Here is a 12,164-nt window from a genome sequence, read left to right on the forward strand (position 1 = left end):
AGACCCAGTGATCTGGATTTTAACAAGCACTCCCTCTGCACAATTCCGATGCATGCTCAAGCCGGGTACTATGGTGCACACCTGTAATCACAGCTACTCAGGAGGCTGAGGCAAAAGGATCACATAACATACCCAAGAGCTCAAAGTCAGCCTGAACAACATAGAGAAATCTTGTTTCCAAAATAAAATTTTTTTTAAATGGAGAACCACTTGCTTTACCATGACTAAACACTTTTAAGCACCTGAGCTCCAATCGTCTCCATCCATTTTGGGTCAGATCTACCTACCCGTCTGCGTTGAGTCAGAGACGTAAAGTAGGTTGTACAGGTTGAGTACCCCTTATCCAAAATCCAGAAGTGTTTCACATTTCACCATTTTTCAGATTGTGTAATATTGTCATACACATTTGGTGAGATACCTTAGGGATGGGACCCAACTCTAAAATGACATACTCATTTGTCTCACATAGCCCAAAGGTAATTTTATGAAATATTTTTAATAATTTTGATTTCCCCATCATATCAAGTCAGGAGTGGAATTTTCTACTTGTGGTATCACATGAACAGTCAGAAAGTTTGGATTTGGGGGCATTTTAGATTTTGAATTTTTAAGTTATATATATATTATCTATTTGTATACTTCTGAGTATCAGCTTTTTTGCTATAGGAATGTGGTCGCTGGTCAAGCAGTCTCTTTAAAGCTGCTGCATTCACGTCTAATACTGGGGCGTGAACTCACAGGGGAGGTGGTTGAGAAAGAAACATTGAGGAGAAGTGGGGAAGATCAAGCAAAAAGTCAGAAAATTTGGATCTCCACCCCGGGACAAACAGAAGCCCGTGACAGTCGTTGTTGCTTCTGAACTGGGAGATGTGGGTATCCTGCAGAAGCCAGGGTCCTTTATTACAGAACTGAACACACACACCCCAGCAGATGAAGCAGTTGAAGGCCCTGCCATGGAGACAAGTTGGCAAAGCAGCAACACGGCTGCCTCTTCCCCTTGCCCTCCCAGCTTTTCTCCCAGGGAAGCTCTCTGACCCACGTTAAAAGGAAACACCTTGGAGGAGGAATTCCAGGGAACAGAGTTCAGCCTAGTCCAGCTCTAGTCACAAGCCTCCACAGGCCATTACTTCCATTTCACCCTGGGGAAATGGAGGCCACGCTTCACAGGAGAGGTATGGACCCTAGGAATCTTCAGTGGAGCTGGCGCTGTCCAAACGGAGCTCTCTCTGGACTGGGTTGGAGATCAGAGGTCATCTCCCTAAACCCTAGGATGGAGTTCCATGATTGTGCCCAGAGGGTAATGAGTCAAGGCCCTGGGGAGTGGAGGAGCCTCTGAAATAGCTTCTCCTAACACTGGGCCCTGGGCTGGGCCCTGGAAAGCCAGAGAGGGTGAAGCACAGACAGTTCCTCCAACTCCCTGATATACACAATCCCCCCACCAACCTTTTGCTGTCCTTGAGAGGTGGTGTTTGAGAAGTCCAGCCTGTTGGGACTGAAAATATTTCAAGCCCCTCAGCTCCACCCCAGGGCCCTGGCCAGGTGCCAGAGGCCCTCTCTCAGCTTCCCTCCACCCTCCACTGCCTTGCAGTGTCATGTTTCCTGCTTGACTGAAGTAGGAATCAAGAAGGGTCACACTTGGAATTCCTGTGATCACACAGAGCTCAATGTGTATAACTCATTCTGATATTATTGCATTTTTTTCATGTTTAAAAATGAGCCTGGCCATGGAACAGAAGAAATTTTGTGGGTCTAGGCATATTTCTTGAGTGCAAGAGAAACCACAAATCCACGAACTCATCCCCAAGTCTACAGAAAGGGGGAGAGCAAACTCAGAAGGTACAAGGAGTCTCAGGAACCCAAGTGAGGGCAGCCATCACAGGCAGGCCCTCATCCCTCCTCTCTAGACTCTCCACCCCCAGCCTCTCCCCAACCCCTCAACATGGCTCCCGGGATCTGCACCCACATGAAGAAGCCCGAGATTGCCCAATTGAAAGAGATTTGGACTTCCAAGAATCAAAAGATGAGGTCAAGTGTCTGATTGGAGTTTTCCCAGCAAGAAAAGACATGAGCTCATTAGAGCAGAAATAACTGATCGCTTCCAGAGGTGAATGGTTCTCATCAGCCAAGACAGGAAGCAGGGCTCTGGGTGTTTTATGGATAAAGGGAGGGAAAAGGAAGGAAGTCTGTCAGGAACTCATTCTCAGGGCTAAGAGCACCCTGCCCCCATCAAAACCTGTTAGCTTTCCCTGAGGGAAAGGAGTAGACAGAAGGAGGAAGGAAGAAAAAAGGGGGAGAAAGAAGAGAAAGAGGTATGCAAGGGTAGAGCCCACAGCAGCTAGGTTGTCAGACATTCCCACATATAATGTAGCATACATACAGATAATGGTGAGGACAGGATTAGAACTGAAAGCCTTTCAGGGTGATCTCAGTCTCTCTAGGATAGCCAAAGACCCCCTGCATCTGTGGGATTGGCAATTAGTCCTTATACTCACACCCTTTCCTCACAATTTTTACCTTCAGAGCCCTTTCCCAAGCTTGAGGCCAGTGTTCCACATCTTATGGACAAGGCTTTAGGTCAGCTAGGAGGAGCTATGGAACTTTCTGCCTGTCATTTCAAGTCATCCTAGGATTGATTGCTTGGGTACTTGAGTGAACCCATTTGCTCTCTGACTTTCAAGCCCATGTTTACTGGAGTCTCCTGTGTACACAGCAGGGTGCTGAGATCATACAGGGTCACATGAGACTCCCGCCTCTGGCAACTTCTCTTCTCCTGGAAGGAAAGAGCCCACCAAGGACTAGCCAGACATAGGCTTCCCCTCAACTTCCTCTCTGCAAGGGCTACGGGTCCCCTCCCTTTAACTTTTGATGTTTCAAGGAGCAGGCCCTCAGTGTAGACTGTGGAGTCAGGAATAAAAGCCAGGCTCAGAGACATCCAGAATGTGACATCACTGAAAAGGGAGGTAGGAAAAATAGCCATTTTAGGAATTTTATGAGGAAAAGAGCTGGATCTAGAAATATCAACAGAATGACAGCCAGCTGCATAGCAATACAAAACTGATCATAGTAGTTTTGTAGTTGGCGTAACAAATTATCACAAACTTGGAATCCTAAATCCACACCCTCTTCCCTCCTAGAATCTTGCAGTAGTGGGTCAAAAGTCCATGCAGCCAGACTAGGTAAGGACTCCTGAGGTTGGAATCAAGGTATCAGCCATCTGGGTTCTCATCTGGAGGCTGGGGAAGAATCCACTTCCAACCTCATTTGGGTTGTTGACATAATGCAGTTCCTACAGCTGCAGGCCTGTGGTCCCCATTTCCTAGCTGGCTGTCAGCCAGGGGCTGCTCTGCTCCTAGAGGCCAACAGCCTCCTCCATCTTCAATGGCAGTGAAGTCCCTGTCAGGCTTTGAATCTGACCCTTTGTATACCCCGCCAGAGCAAATCTCTGAAGAACTCCTGTGATTAGATGATCCCCCCCACCACCCCCATAAGCTCCCTTTTGCCATATAGCTAGTGAGAACACCAGGGAGTTCATCCTCCTCCTACCACACTGATCGGGAAAGGATGTCCACACAGCTGGAGAAGAGGGGGAGGGGCAAGGAGGGCTTATGACAAGGTGGTTAAGGCCCAAGGTGAGGCAGAGATAGAAAGAAAGCACCTGACCTAACATGCACTACGGATATTTTTGTCAAGGCAGTGTTCACCTGGTACTTAGAGACCTCTCAGGAGTCAATGTATGGGCCTCCATCAGTCTGGGAATTTCCCAGTGTTTTTATGAAACTTTTATATACATGCATGGAGTTTTTCACTCTCAACATAGTTGAGCCTGGGGACAGAACATTTGTAACTTTCAGTGAATTCTCCCAGAAATTTTAAACAAATGAGGTTAGGAATTACTGATTTTTTAAATAATAGCTTTATTGAAATATAAATTTACATACCATACAACTCACTCATTTAAAGTATATGATTCAGACGGTGGAGTGGCTCAAGCAGTACAGTGCTCGCCTAGCAAGCATGAGACCCTGAGCTCAACTGCCAGTGCTGCCAGATTAAAAAAAAAATCAAATATATACAATTCAGTCCTTTTAGGTATACTAACAAAGTTGTATAACCATCAACATAATCAATTTTAGAATATTTTCATCACTCCCCCAAAATAAACTCCATACCCATTAATAATCACTCCCGTTTCTTTCCCACCCTCAGCCCCAGCCCCAGAAAACTGTTGATGTGTTCCTGTTCCTATGGATTTGCTTATTGTGGATATTTCATCTAAACAGATTTATATAACATATATGGTCTTGTACATAATATAATGTTTTCACTTCCCAAATATTTCCAAGGTTCATCCATGACATAGCATGTATTAGTACAACATTCCTTCTTATGTTTAAATAATATTTTGTGGTATACTATATTTTGTTAATTCAATAACATATTCGTGTAATTTCTACTTTCTGACTCTTATGAAACATAAGAGCCACTAGAGCCACTAGAAACATTTTGTATAAATTTTTGTGTAAACATATGTTTTCATTTCTCTTGGGTATCTACCTAGGAGCAGAATTGCTAAATCATATGGTAACTCTATGTTTAACATCTTGAGCACCTGCTAAACTGTTTGCATTTAAAAATGCTATGGGAGAATTTTCATTTCAGAAACCAATGGAAAATTGATAAAAAGGAAGTCCAGCCTGGCAAGAAGCAGAAGGAAAACCAGGATTTGGTGAAGTAATGATTAGGAACAGTTCAAGGTTGATGATATAATACTCAATGACAGACTGCTCAAACTTTGAGGGGAAGGAGGCTGGACCATGAGGGACCAGGTAGTCATCATCACATAACTCACTGTCTGAGGTAAAAAGTCTCTTCACAACCCCAATGTATCATTCCCCAAACTCACCCCTGAACTAAAGAGCCCTTCTGTCAATCATGAAACAATTGATACGGTTCCTGCTTCTTAGAGCTTATAGCCTTTTAAGAAAGAGAGCCATTAAGCCAATAGTTCTAAATAGCTAAGCCACTAAATAATTGTCACTGCACTGGCTGTCAAGAAGAGCTGGTGCTATAGAATCTTATCTGAGGAGAGGTGTGGAACCCAACCAAGTCTTTCTGAGAGAGCCACCAATGTAATGTGTAGAAAGAGACTTTAATAAACAGGTGTTTTTTAACTAGACAATGGTGAGAAGGAGCAGAAAGAGGGGGAAATGAACCTGGATCTGGAAGTGGTAGATCAAAAGGCATGCATGGAGGAAGCCCTCACTTCATTGTGGCCAAGAAGCAAAGGAGAGGAAGAGGAGGGGCTGGGGTCCTGATATCCCCTTCAAAGGCATGCCCCCTGGTGACCTGACTTCTTTCCACTAAGCTCCACCTATTATAGGTTCCATCCCCTTCCAATAGCACCATAGGTTAGGGACCAAGACTTCAAACACATGGGTCTTTAGGGGACACTCAAGATCCAAACTCTAACAGCAGCATATCAGGTATCAGTTTTCAGTTGACAAGAAACATGATCAATTATGCTCCTGGAAAAGCTAAACCTGCTCCTTCATGGATTAGATGGGGTAGGGGATGCAAGGAAGGAAGCCTGAGTGGATGCATCTTGTTAAAGGATAAAGTAAAATAATGACTGCCAAATAAATATAAAATGGACATGTATGTAATTTATTGAGATAACCAATATGAAGGAGAATTTAAGAAAAAATACACATGGATAGAAATACTACAACTAATTTGCTAATTCTGCAGAGATACAGAAATGATCTCTTCCACAGGGCAGAAATTAGCCACATCTTCCCTACACAAAACTCAGTTGAATTTCTATGAACCTGAATCAGTTGCATCATCTCTACAACTTAACTTCCATCTCTACAGACTTACAAAGAAAGGCACAAACCCCCATAGAATCAGAAAACCTCCATAGAATCAGAAAACCCCCAAGAAAGATCCTTAGAGACCACGCCATTGAAAGGAAACCCAGTTATATTTTTTACCTATATCAAAGTCATTTGTAAATTTTCCTGAAAACCCAAGGCTGATTCCATGGTCCCAGCAAACTTGAACTTGTTCAAAGGAATAGTATGTGAGTGAGGTACTATGGTTGAACTGAGGTGATGGAGTCCAAAGACTTCCCTGGCTCCTGACATGCAGATCCAGAGACACCACTGGATCTAGGGACTAGGACTCTTTAGAACCCAGCTTTAAAACTCTCAGCCCTGTTATTTCTTAGGTTCCTTCCTGCTTAGCATTCTGTTATCTGAACTTTCTAGTTTCCTAACTCTTGCTCTCAATTATTTATATTATTTAAGTATCACCTCCTGCTTGTATTCAGATGTTGTAAAATGTGAAAGATGCATTATGCAATTTTTGAGAGGCACTCTAGTCCACTGGTTTTAAGGATAGACTCTTAGAATCAGACACTGAACCCTGTCATGCTGGGAAAGTTGATTAACCTCTCTGTGCCTGTTTCCTCTTCTGTAAAATGGAGGGAAGGATAGCCCATAAGGCTGTTTTGAGGATTAAATAAATTACTATGCATGTACACTATTTAGAACAAAACCTGGGACATGGAAAATATTCAGTATTTTCTATTATTGTAATGACCAAAGGAATTCACATGCCATCATTCTGCTTCACGTTTTTATGAGAAGCCTGATAATTGAGATCATGAGTCCTGTCTCTCATCAAAATTATGACCCTCAATGAATCAACAAGCATTGAGTGACTATATGGATAGATAAGAAGATTCAGCCAACCTCTTGATATCTTCAACATCATCAAACACTGACTGAATACCACAGCTCCCATAATTGTGACATGAAGCACCAGAGTGGTCTACTGAAGACCATGGATGTCCAGTAACTGCTGCCCAGGCCATCCTTGGGCATATTAGTCACCTCCATTGTACTATAAAAAATGCCTCATGCAGGCTATCTATGATGTAAAGAAAGATTTATTTTGGCTCACTTTTTTTTTACAGTGTTTATAGGCAAAATTATTTAATGTCAATAAATTATTTAATAATTTTACATGTTTTGGTTGGTTTTACTGCACATCAAGGTCACCTTTAAAGTTGATTTTTCTTCCAGGATAGCCCTCTTTAATAGATGCTTAATCCAGTTGTCCACAAAATTTGGGCTTCGTCTTTAACGTGGCCACTTGAATTGCAGATTGGAATTATTGATGGCAACTTCAAAATTCCCCATCTGAGGACCTGTGGGATTTAATTTCCTGAAGCAATTTATTGTTATGTCCTAGGAGATTAATTATAGAAAGCACTTTATAAATACCAAGTTTTTCTAGGAAACATTTTTCTCATTGCATCTTTTCATCCATGAGCTTAAGCAAAATGTTACAGATCTCATTGTCACCACTGCAATGCATTTACTGTGATGGAAGCATGACCTGTGTCTCAATTTAGCCACATTGGCCAATCTAGGACACCAATCAACAGTGCCCCCTCTCATCTGGAATGAGGCAATGGCTCACTATTTTAAAGGTTCAATCCAAGATCAGGTGGCCCCGACTGGTTTGGGGCTCTAGTGAGGGCCCCACATCATGGCTGGAGCACACATCACATCTTAAGTCAGGAAGCAGAGAGAGAGAGAGAGAGAGAGAGAGAGTAGAGGCTGGGGGTCCCACAATTTCTTCCTAGGGCATGCCCCCAATGACCTAAGGACCTCTCATTAGATCCCACCTCTTAAAGGTTCCCCACTCCCAATAACACCAGCCTGGGGATCCAGTCTTTACATATGGACCTTTAGGGGACGCTCATCCAAGTCATAGCATTGAGGAAGCATTCACAAGAGAATTTGGAGTCCACAGAAGAAACTTGTAACTCCTCATGACCTCTTCCTTCCCAAGGCACAGCAAAAGTTAATTCTTGTTCTCAGGCTGAGTTTTTGGTCAGCATCCTAACTCTTCCCCGCATATTTGTCCTCTCTTCCCTCTCAGGCTTCTCTCAGGTACCTAATCATCAAGAGAGGTTTGAGAACCATTTAGAGGAAGGTCGGCCATGGGAAGAACCAACAGAGTTAAATATATTGCTAATAGCAATTACAATAGCAAATTGCATGGCACTTGGAGAATTCTGCCACTCTGCTCCTTGAGAGAAGGAGCTTAATTTCCCCCTCATGAGTGTGGTGACTCATTGCCAACATAAATACAGCAGAAGTGAAGGTGAGGGACTTCTGAAACTAGGTTATAAAAGGCATTGTAGCTTCCTCCTTGCTCTCTCTCTGGATTCATACAGTCTGGGAAAGCCAGTGGCGGTATCATGAAGACACTCAAGTATCCCCATGGAGAAGACCACCTGGTAAAGAACTTAGGCCTCCTTCCACACGAGTGAACCCAGGAAGCCACCAGATGACTGTAGCCTGACAACATCCTGACTGCGCTTTATTACAGACCTGGAGCCAGGACCACCCAGCTGAGCCGCTCCCAGATTTACAATGCTCAGAAATCATGTGAGATAGTGATCTTATTGTTCTAAGCCTCTCAATTTGAGGAATTTGCTAGTGGATTGCTGCTAGGGCTGCTGTAATAGAATATCAGACTGGATGGCTTAAGCAACAGAACTTTATTTTCTCACTGATCGGATGGCTGGAAGTCCAAGATCAGTTGGCAGGACTGTTTTCTCCTGAAGCCTCTTTCCTTGACTTGCAGATGGCCACCTTCTCACTGTGTCTTCACATGGCCTTTTCTCTGCACACTTTCCCTGGTTTTTCTCTTCTAATAAAGGTATTGGATTCAAACCAGGTATGCTGGCTTGCGCCTGTAATCCCAGCTACTCAGAAGGTGGAGATTGGAAAGACACAGGTCTGAAGCCAGCCCAGGGCAAAAACACTAAAGTGAAAAATCACTAAAGTGAAAAAGAACTGGTGAAATGGCTCAAGTAGTAGAGTGCTTGCCTAGAAATTGAGAGCCACTGAGTTCAAACCCCAATATCACCCAAAAATAATAATTAAAAAAAAGACATTGGATTAGGTCTGCACCCTGTGACCTCAATCAACCTTGCCTGGCTCCTTGAAGACGCTGTCTCTAAGAACAATCACATGGGAGGTCTAGGGTTTCAAAATATGAATGAGGCGGGCACAATTCCAGTTATAACAGCCACTCATGGATTACTACTAATAGCTAAATTTCTTTTTTGCCTAACATTCAAAAATAACCTATAAATATCATGATTCCACAGTGACACCTACCTTAGTCAGCTTGGTCTGCCATCACAAAAATACTACAATCTGAGTGATTTAAGTAATAGAAATTTATTCGTCACAGCTGTAAGATTAGGGTGCTACCAGAGTAGGTTTAAGTTGAGGCCTCTTCCTGGTGTGTAAGTGGTAGCCATCTTGCATTATGCTCACATGAATTTTCCTTGTGCTCAGAGAGAGAGAACTCTCTCTCTCTCTCAGCTTTTATAAGGCTTTTTATCAGGTCATTAACCCCATCATGGGGTCCTACCTTCAGATTTTGCCATACCCTAATTACCTCCCAATGACCCCACCTCCAAATACTATCACATGGGGAGTAGGGCTTCAACATATGAATTTGGGGGTACACAAACAGTCCATAACAATACCCAAGAGTTTTATTTCAATTTATCGGGAAGAAATTTATCATTCATTAAATAATATCTATACACAGGTTATATTGGAATTTTGTCAATTGTCCCAAAGTGATTTAATGGCTCCCACTTCATTCAGAATCAAAGCCAAATCCTTACAAAGGCCATGAGGCCCTCTACGATAGCTCCCTCTCCTCCCCCATCACTTCTCAGACCTCATCTTCTACTCGCCCCTTGCTCTCTCCCTACCGGCCTCATTGGCCTCCTCCATGTTCCTTAGCCTGCCGGGCACACCTCCACCTCATCTTGCACTTGCTTGTCCCAGGTGCAGAATGCCCTCTCACCTCCTGAAAGTCACCTTCTCAATGGGGTCGACTATTGCTAAAATTCCAATGCTCACCCTGATGCCCCCATCCTTTTTTTTTTGGCAGCAGTGGGGTTTGAACTCAGGGCCTATCTAGTGCTATGCTAGCCAGGTGCTCTACTCTACTACTCGAGCCACTTCCCCAGACTCCTTCTCTCCATAACATACCCTCTCCTGACATATGCATAACTTACTTGATTTCAATTATGGGCTGCCTCTGTTATCAGAAATAAACACCATAGGGTGGGAGTTTTCTTCTCTGTCATTGGCTGCAGCATCCTTTTTCTGCTTAGAAGGATGCTGGGTACAACGTGAACAGATGCCTGTAAGATAGATGAATGAGGGACCTAAGAGAAATGGCTTCTATGGCCCTTGCAAAAGAACACTGGGTGATGTGTTAGGAATGAACTAAACACTTCCCGTGCTAAAGGAGCCTAATAACCTAGGAGACTTGACAAGATGAGGGTGAACCTTGCTAGCCAGAGCAGGTCTGAGGGCCAAAAGTATATGGTGACTATTTTGCCCCTGCCACCAGAATTACCTATGTTCTGTAACACACCCATATTCCTTTTTTTTTTTCAAAATATTTTCTACTCTTCTCTAAAGAAGAATTAACAGTATTAGTAATTGCCAGCATGTTACATTGAATGCTTGTGTGTGACAGGCACAAGGCCAGAGAATTTAACCTCAGGGTCTCATTTAATCCCCTCAACAAGGCTGGTATTACTATAAGAGGCTCTCAAACTGCTTTTATTGCGAAGCACTGATTTCTTACTTGGGCCCACAAATTAACCAAAAACAAGAGAAGGTCGGCATCTCTGCCTACATTTTATATCTGTCTTTGCTGTAAGCCATTCTCTTTGCAACCACCTTGGATTCCAGAAAGGACAGAGCTGATAACATTTTTTTTTTTTGTACTGGAGCTTGAACTCAGGGCCTACACCTTGAGCCATTCCACCAGTCCTTTTTAGGTAATGGGTTTTTTGAGATAGGATCTCACAGACTATTTACCCAGGCTTGCTTCCAACCAGGATCCTCCTGACCTCTGCCTCCTGAGTAGCTAGGATTACAGGCGTGAGCCACCAGCACCCAGCTAGAACTTGATAACATCTTTATGAGAAGGAACTGAAACGTCCCACAAGGAACAGAGTCTTGCAGGAAAGACCACCCCTCCAAATGAGGACAATTACCTCTAATGATGAGGCTGCACAGTGAGGCAGAAGCAATCATCTCATGAGAACCAGACTACTCCTTCAAGTGATGACAGCAATGACATCTTCTCCAGACCCCCCGTGAACTCTCAGACTGAGGTCATTGTCAACCAGAACACACCTGTAACTGCACTGTTTAACTATGCATACCTGTGTCCCCCGCCCCCAGTTCTTTTGTCTACTTAAACCTGTAGCTCATGTCTGTACCCCGAAAGATGGCTGAAGATGGGCTGAGTGCTCAACTGCCTCTTCCCACAGCATGACCTGAGCTGTGTAATAAACCTCCTTTCTCTGCCTTCACCAGGCCTCTTTATTTGGCGTTTGGGGGCGGGTGGCTTGACCTGGCATATGGAATCTCAGGAGTTTGGACCTTAGGTCCAAAACTCCTGTTTCATTACCATAAATCTCATTTCATAGACAAAAGAAAAGATGATCCAGAGGTTTGACTGGCTTTTAAAATTAATATTTAATGTATTGAAATTATAGTTCAAATAAGGTCGTTCTTCAAGCTTCACTTGCAAACCTCATTCTATTTGTGTCCAGTGTATTTTAAGTATCACTTTTAAAAGAATTTTGAATGTTTGATCCCAATTACAAAGTTAAACTCCTTTTAAACATTTTAAATTGCATTCAGTCATTTATTGTATTCAATTTCCTTTTATGAACTTTAATAATCTGACTTAACAAATGAAACCTTTCCAGTCTTAAATTTCAATTATTTATCCAATGAATTAACCTTATAAATATGGCAAACTTTGAGTTCTTTTAAATATTTTAATAGCACAGAGAAGTTTAGGAAGCTTTTTGTTTAAAATCACAAGTTTGAATCAATTAAATATTTATTTTCAGTTGGAATTTCGAGCTTTTTTGCTCAGAATAGGCTAAATTCTATTAAGCATTATAAGTACATAAATGTGTATAGATTCTTTGTGTGTGTGTGTGTGTGTGTGTGTGTGTGTGTGTGTGTGTGTGTAGATTCTTTTACATAAAAATCACTAATACCACATTTGGATTCCCTGAAGTT

The 12,164-nt window shown here is 42.8% G+C and overlaps 1 non-coding gene across 1 annotated transcript; it reads right to left on the reverse strand.

The window, feature by feature from the left end:
• Nucleotides 1–7,346: 7,346 nt before the first annotated feature.
• LOC141414455 (small nucleolar RNA SNORA1) lies at nucleotides 7,347–7,479 on the reverse strand. Its single transcript, XR_012439482.1, has one exon. It is a non-coding gene; the product is annotated as a small nucleolar RNA SNORA1 (small nucleolar RNA).
• Nucleotides 7,480–12,164: the final 4,685 nt, after the last annotated feature.

This window comes from Castor canadensis, chromosome 11 (genome assembly GCF_047511655.1).
Source record: "Castor canadensis chromosome 11, mCasCan1.hap1v2, whole genome shotgun sequence".
Lineage (NCBI taxonomy): Eukaryota > Metazoa > Chordata > Mammalia > Rodentia > Castoridae > Castor > Castor canadensis.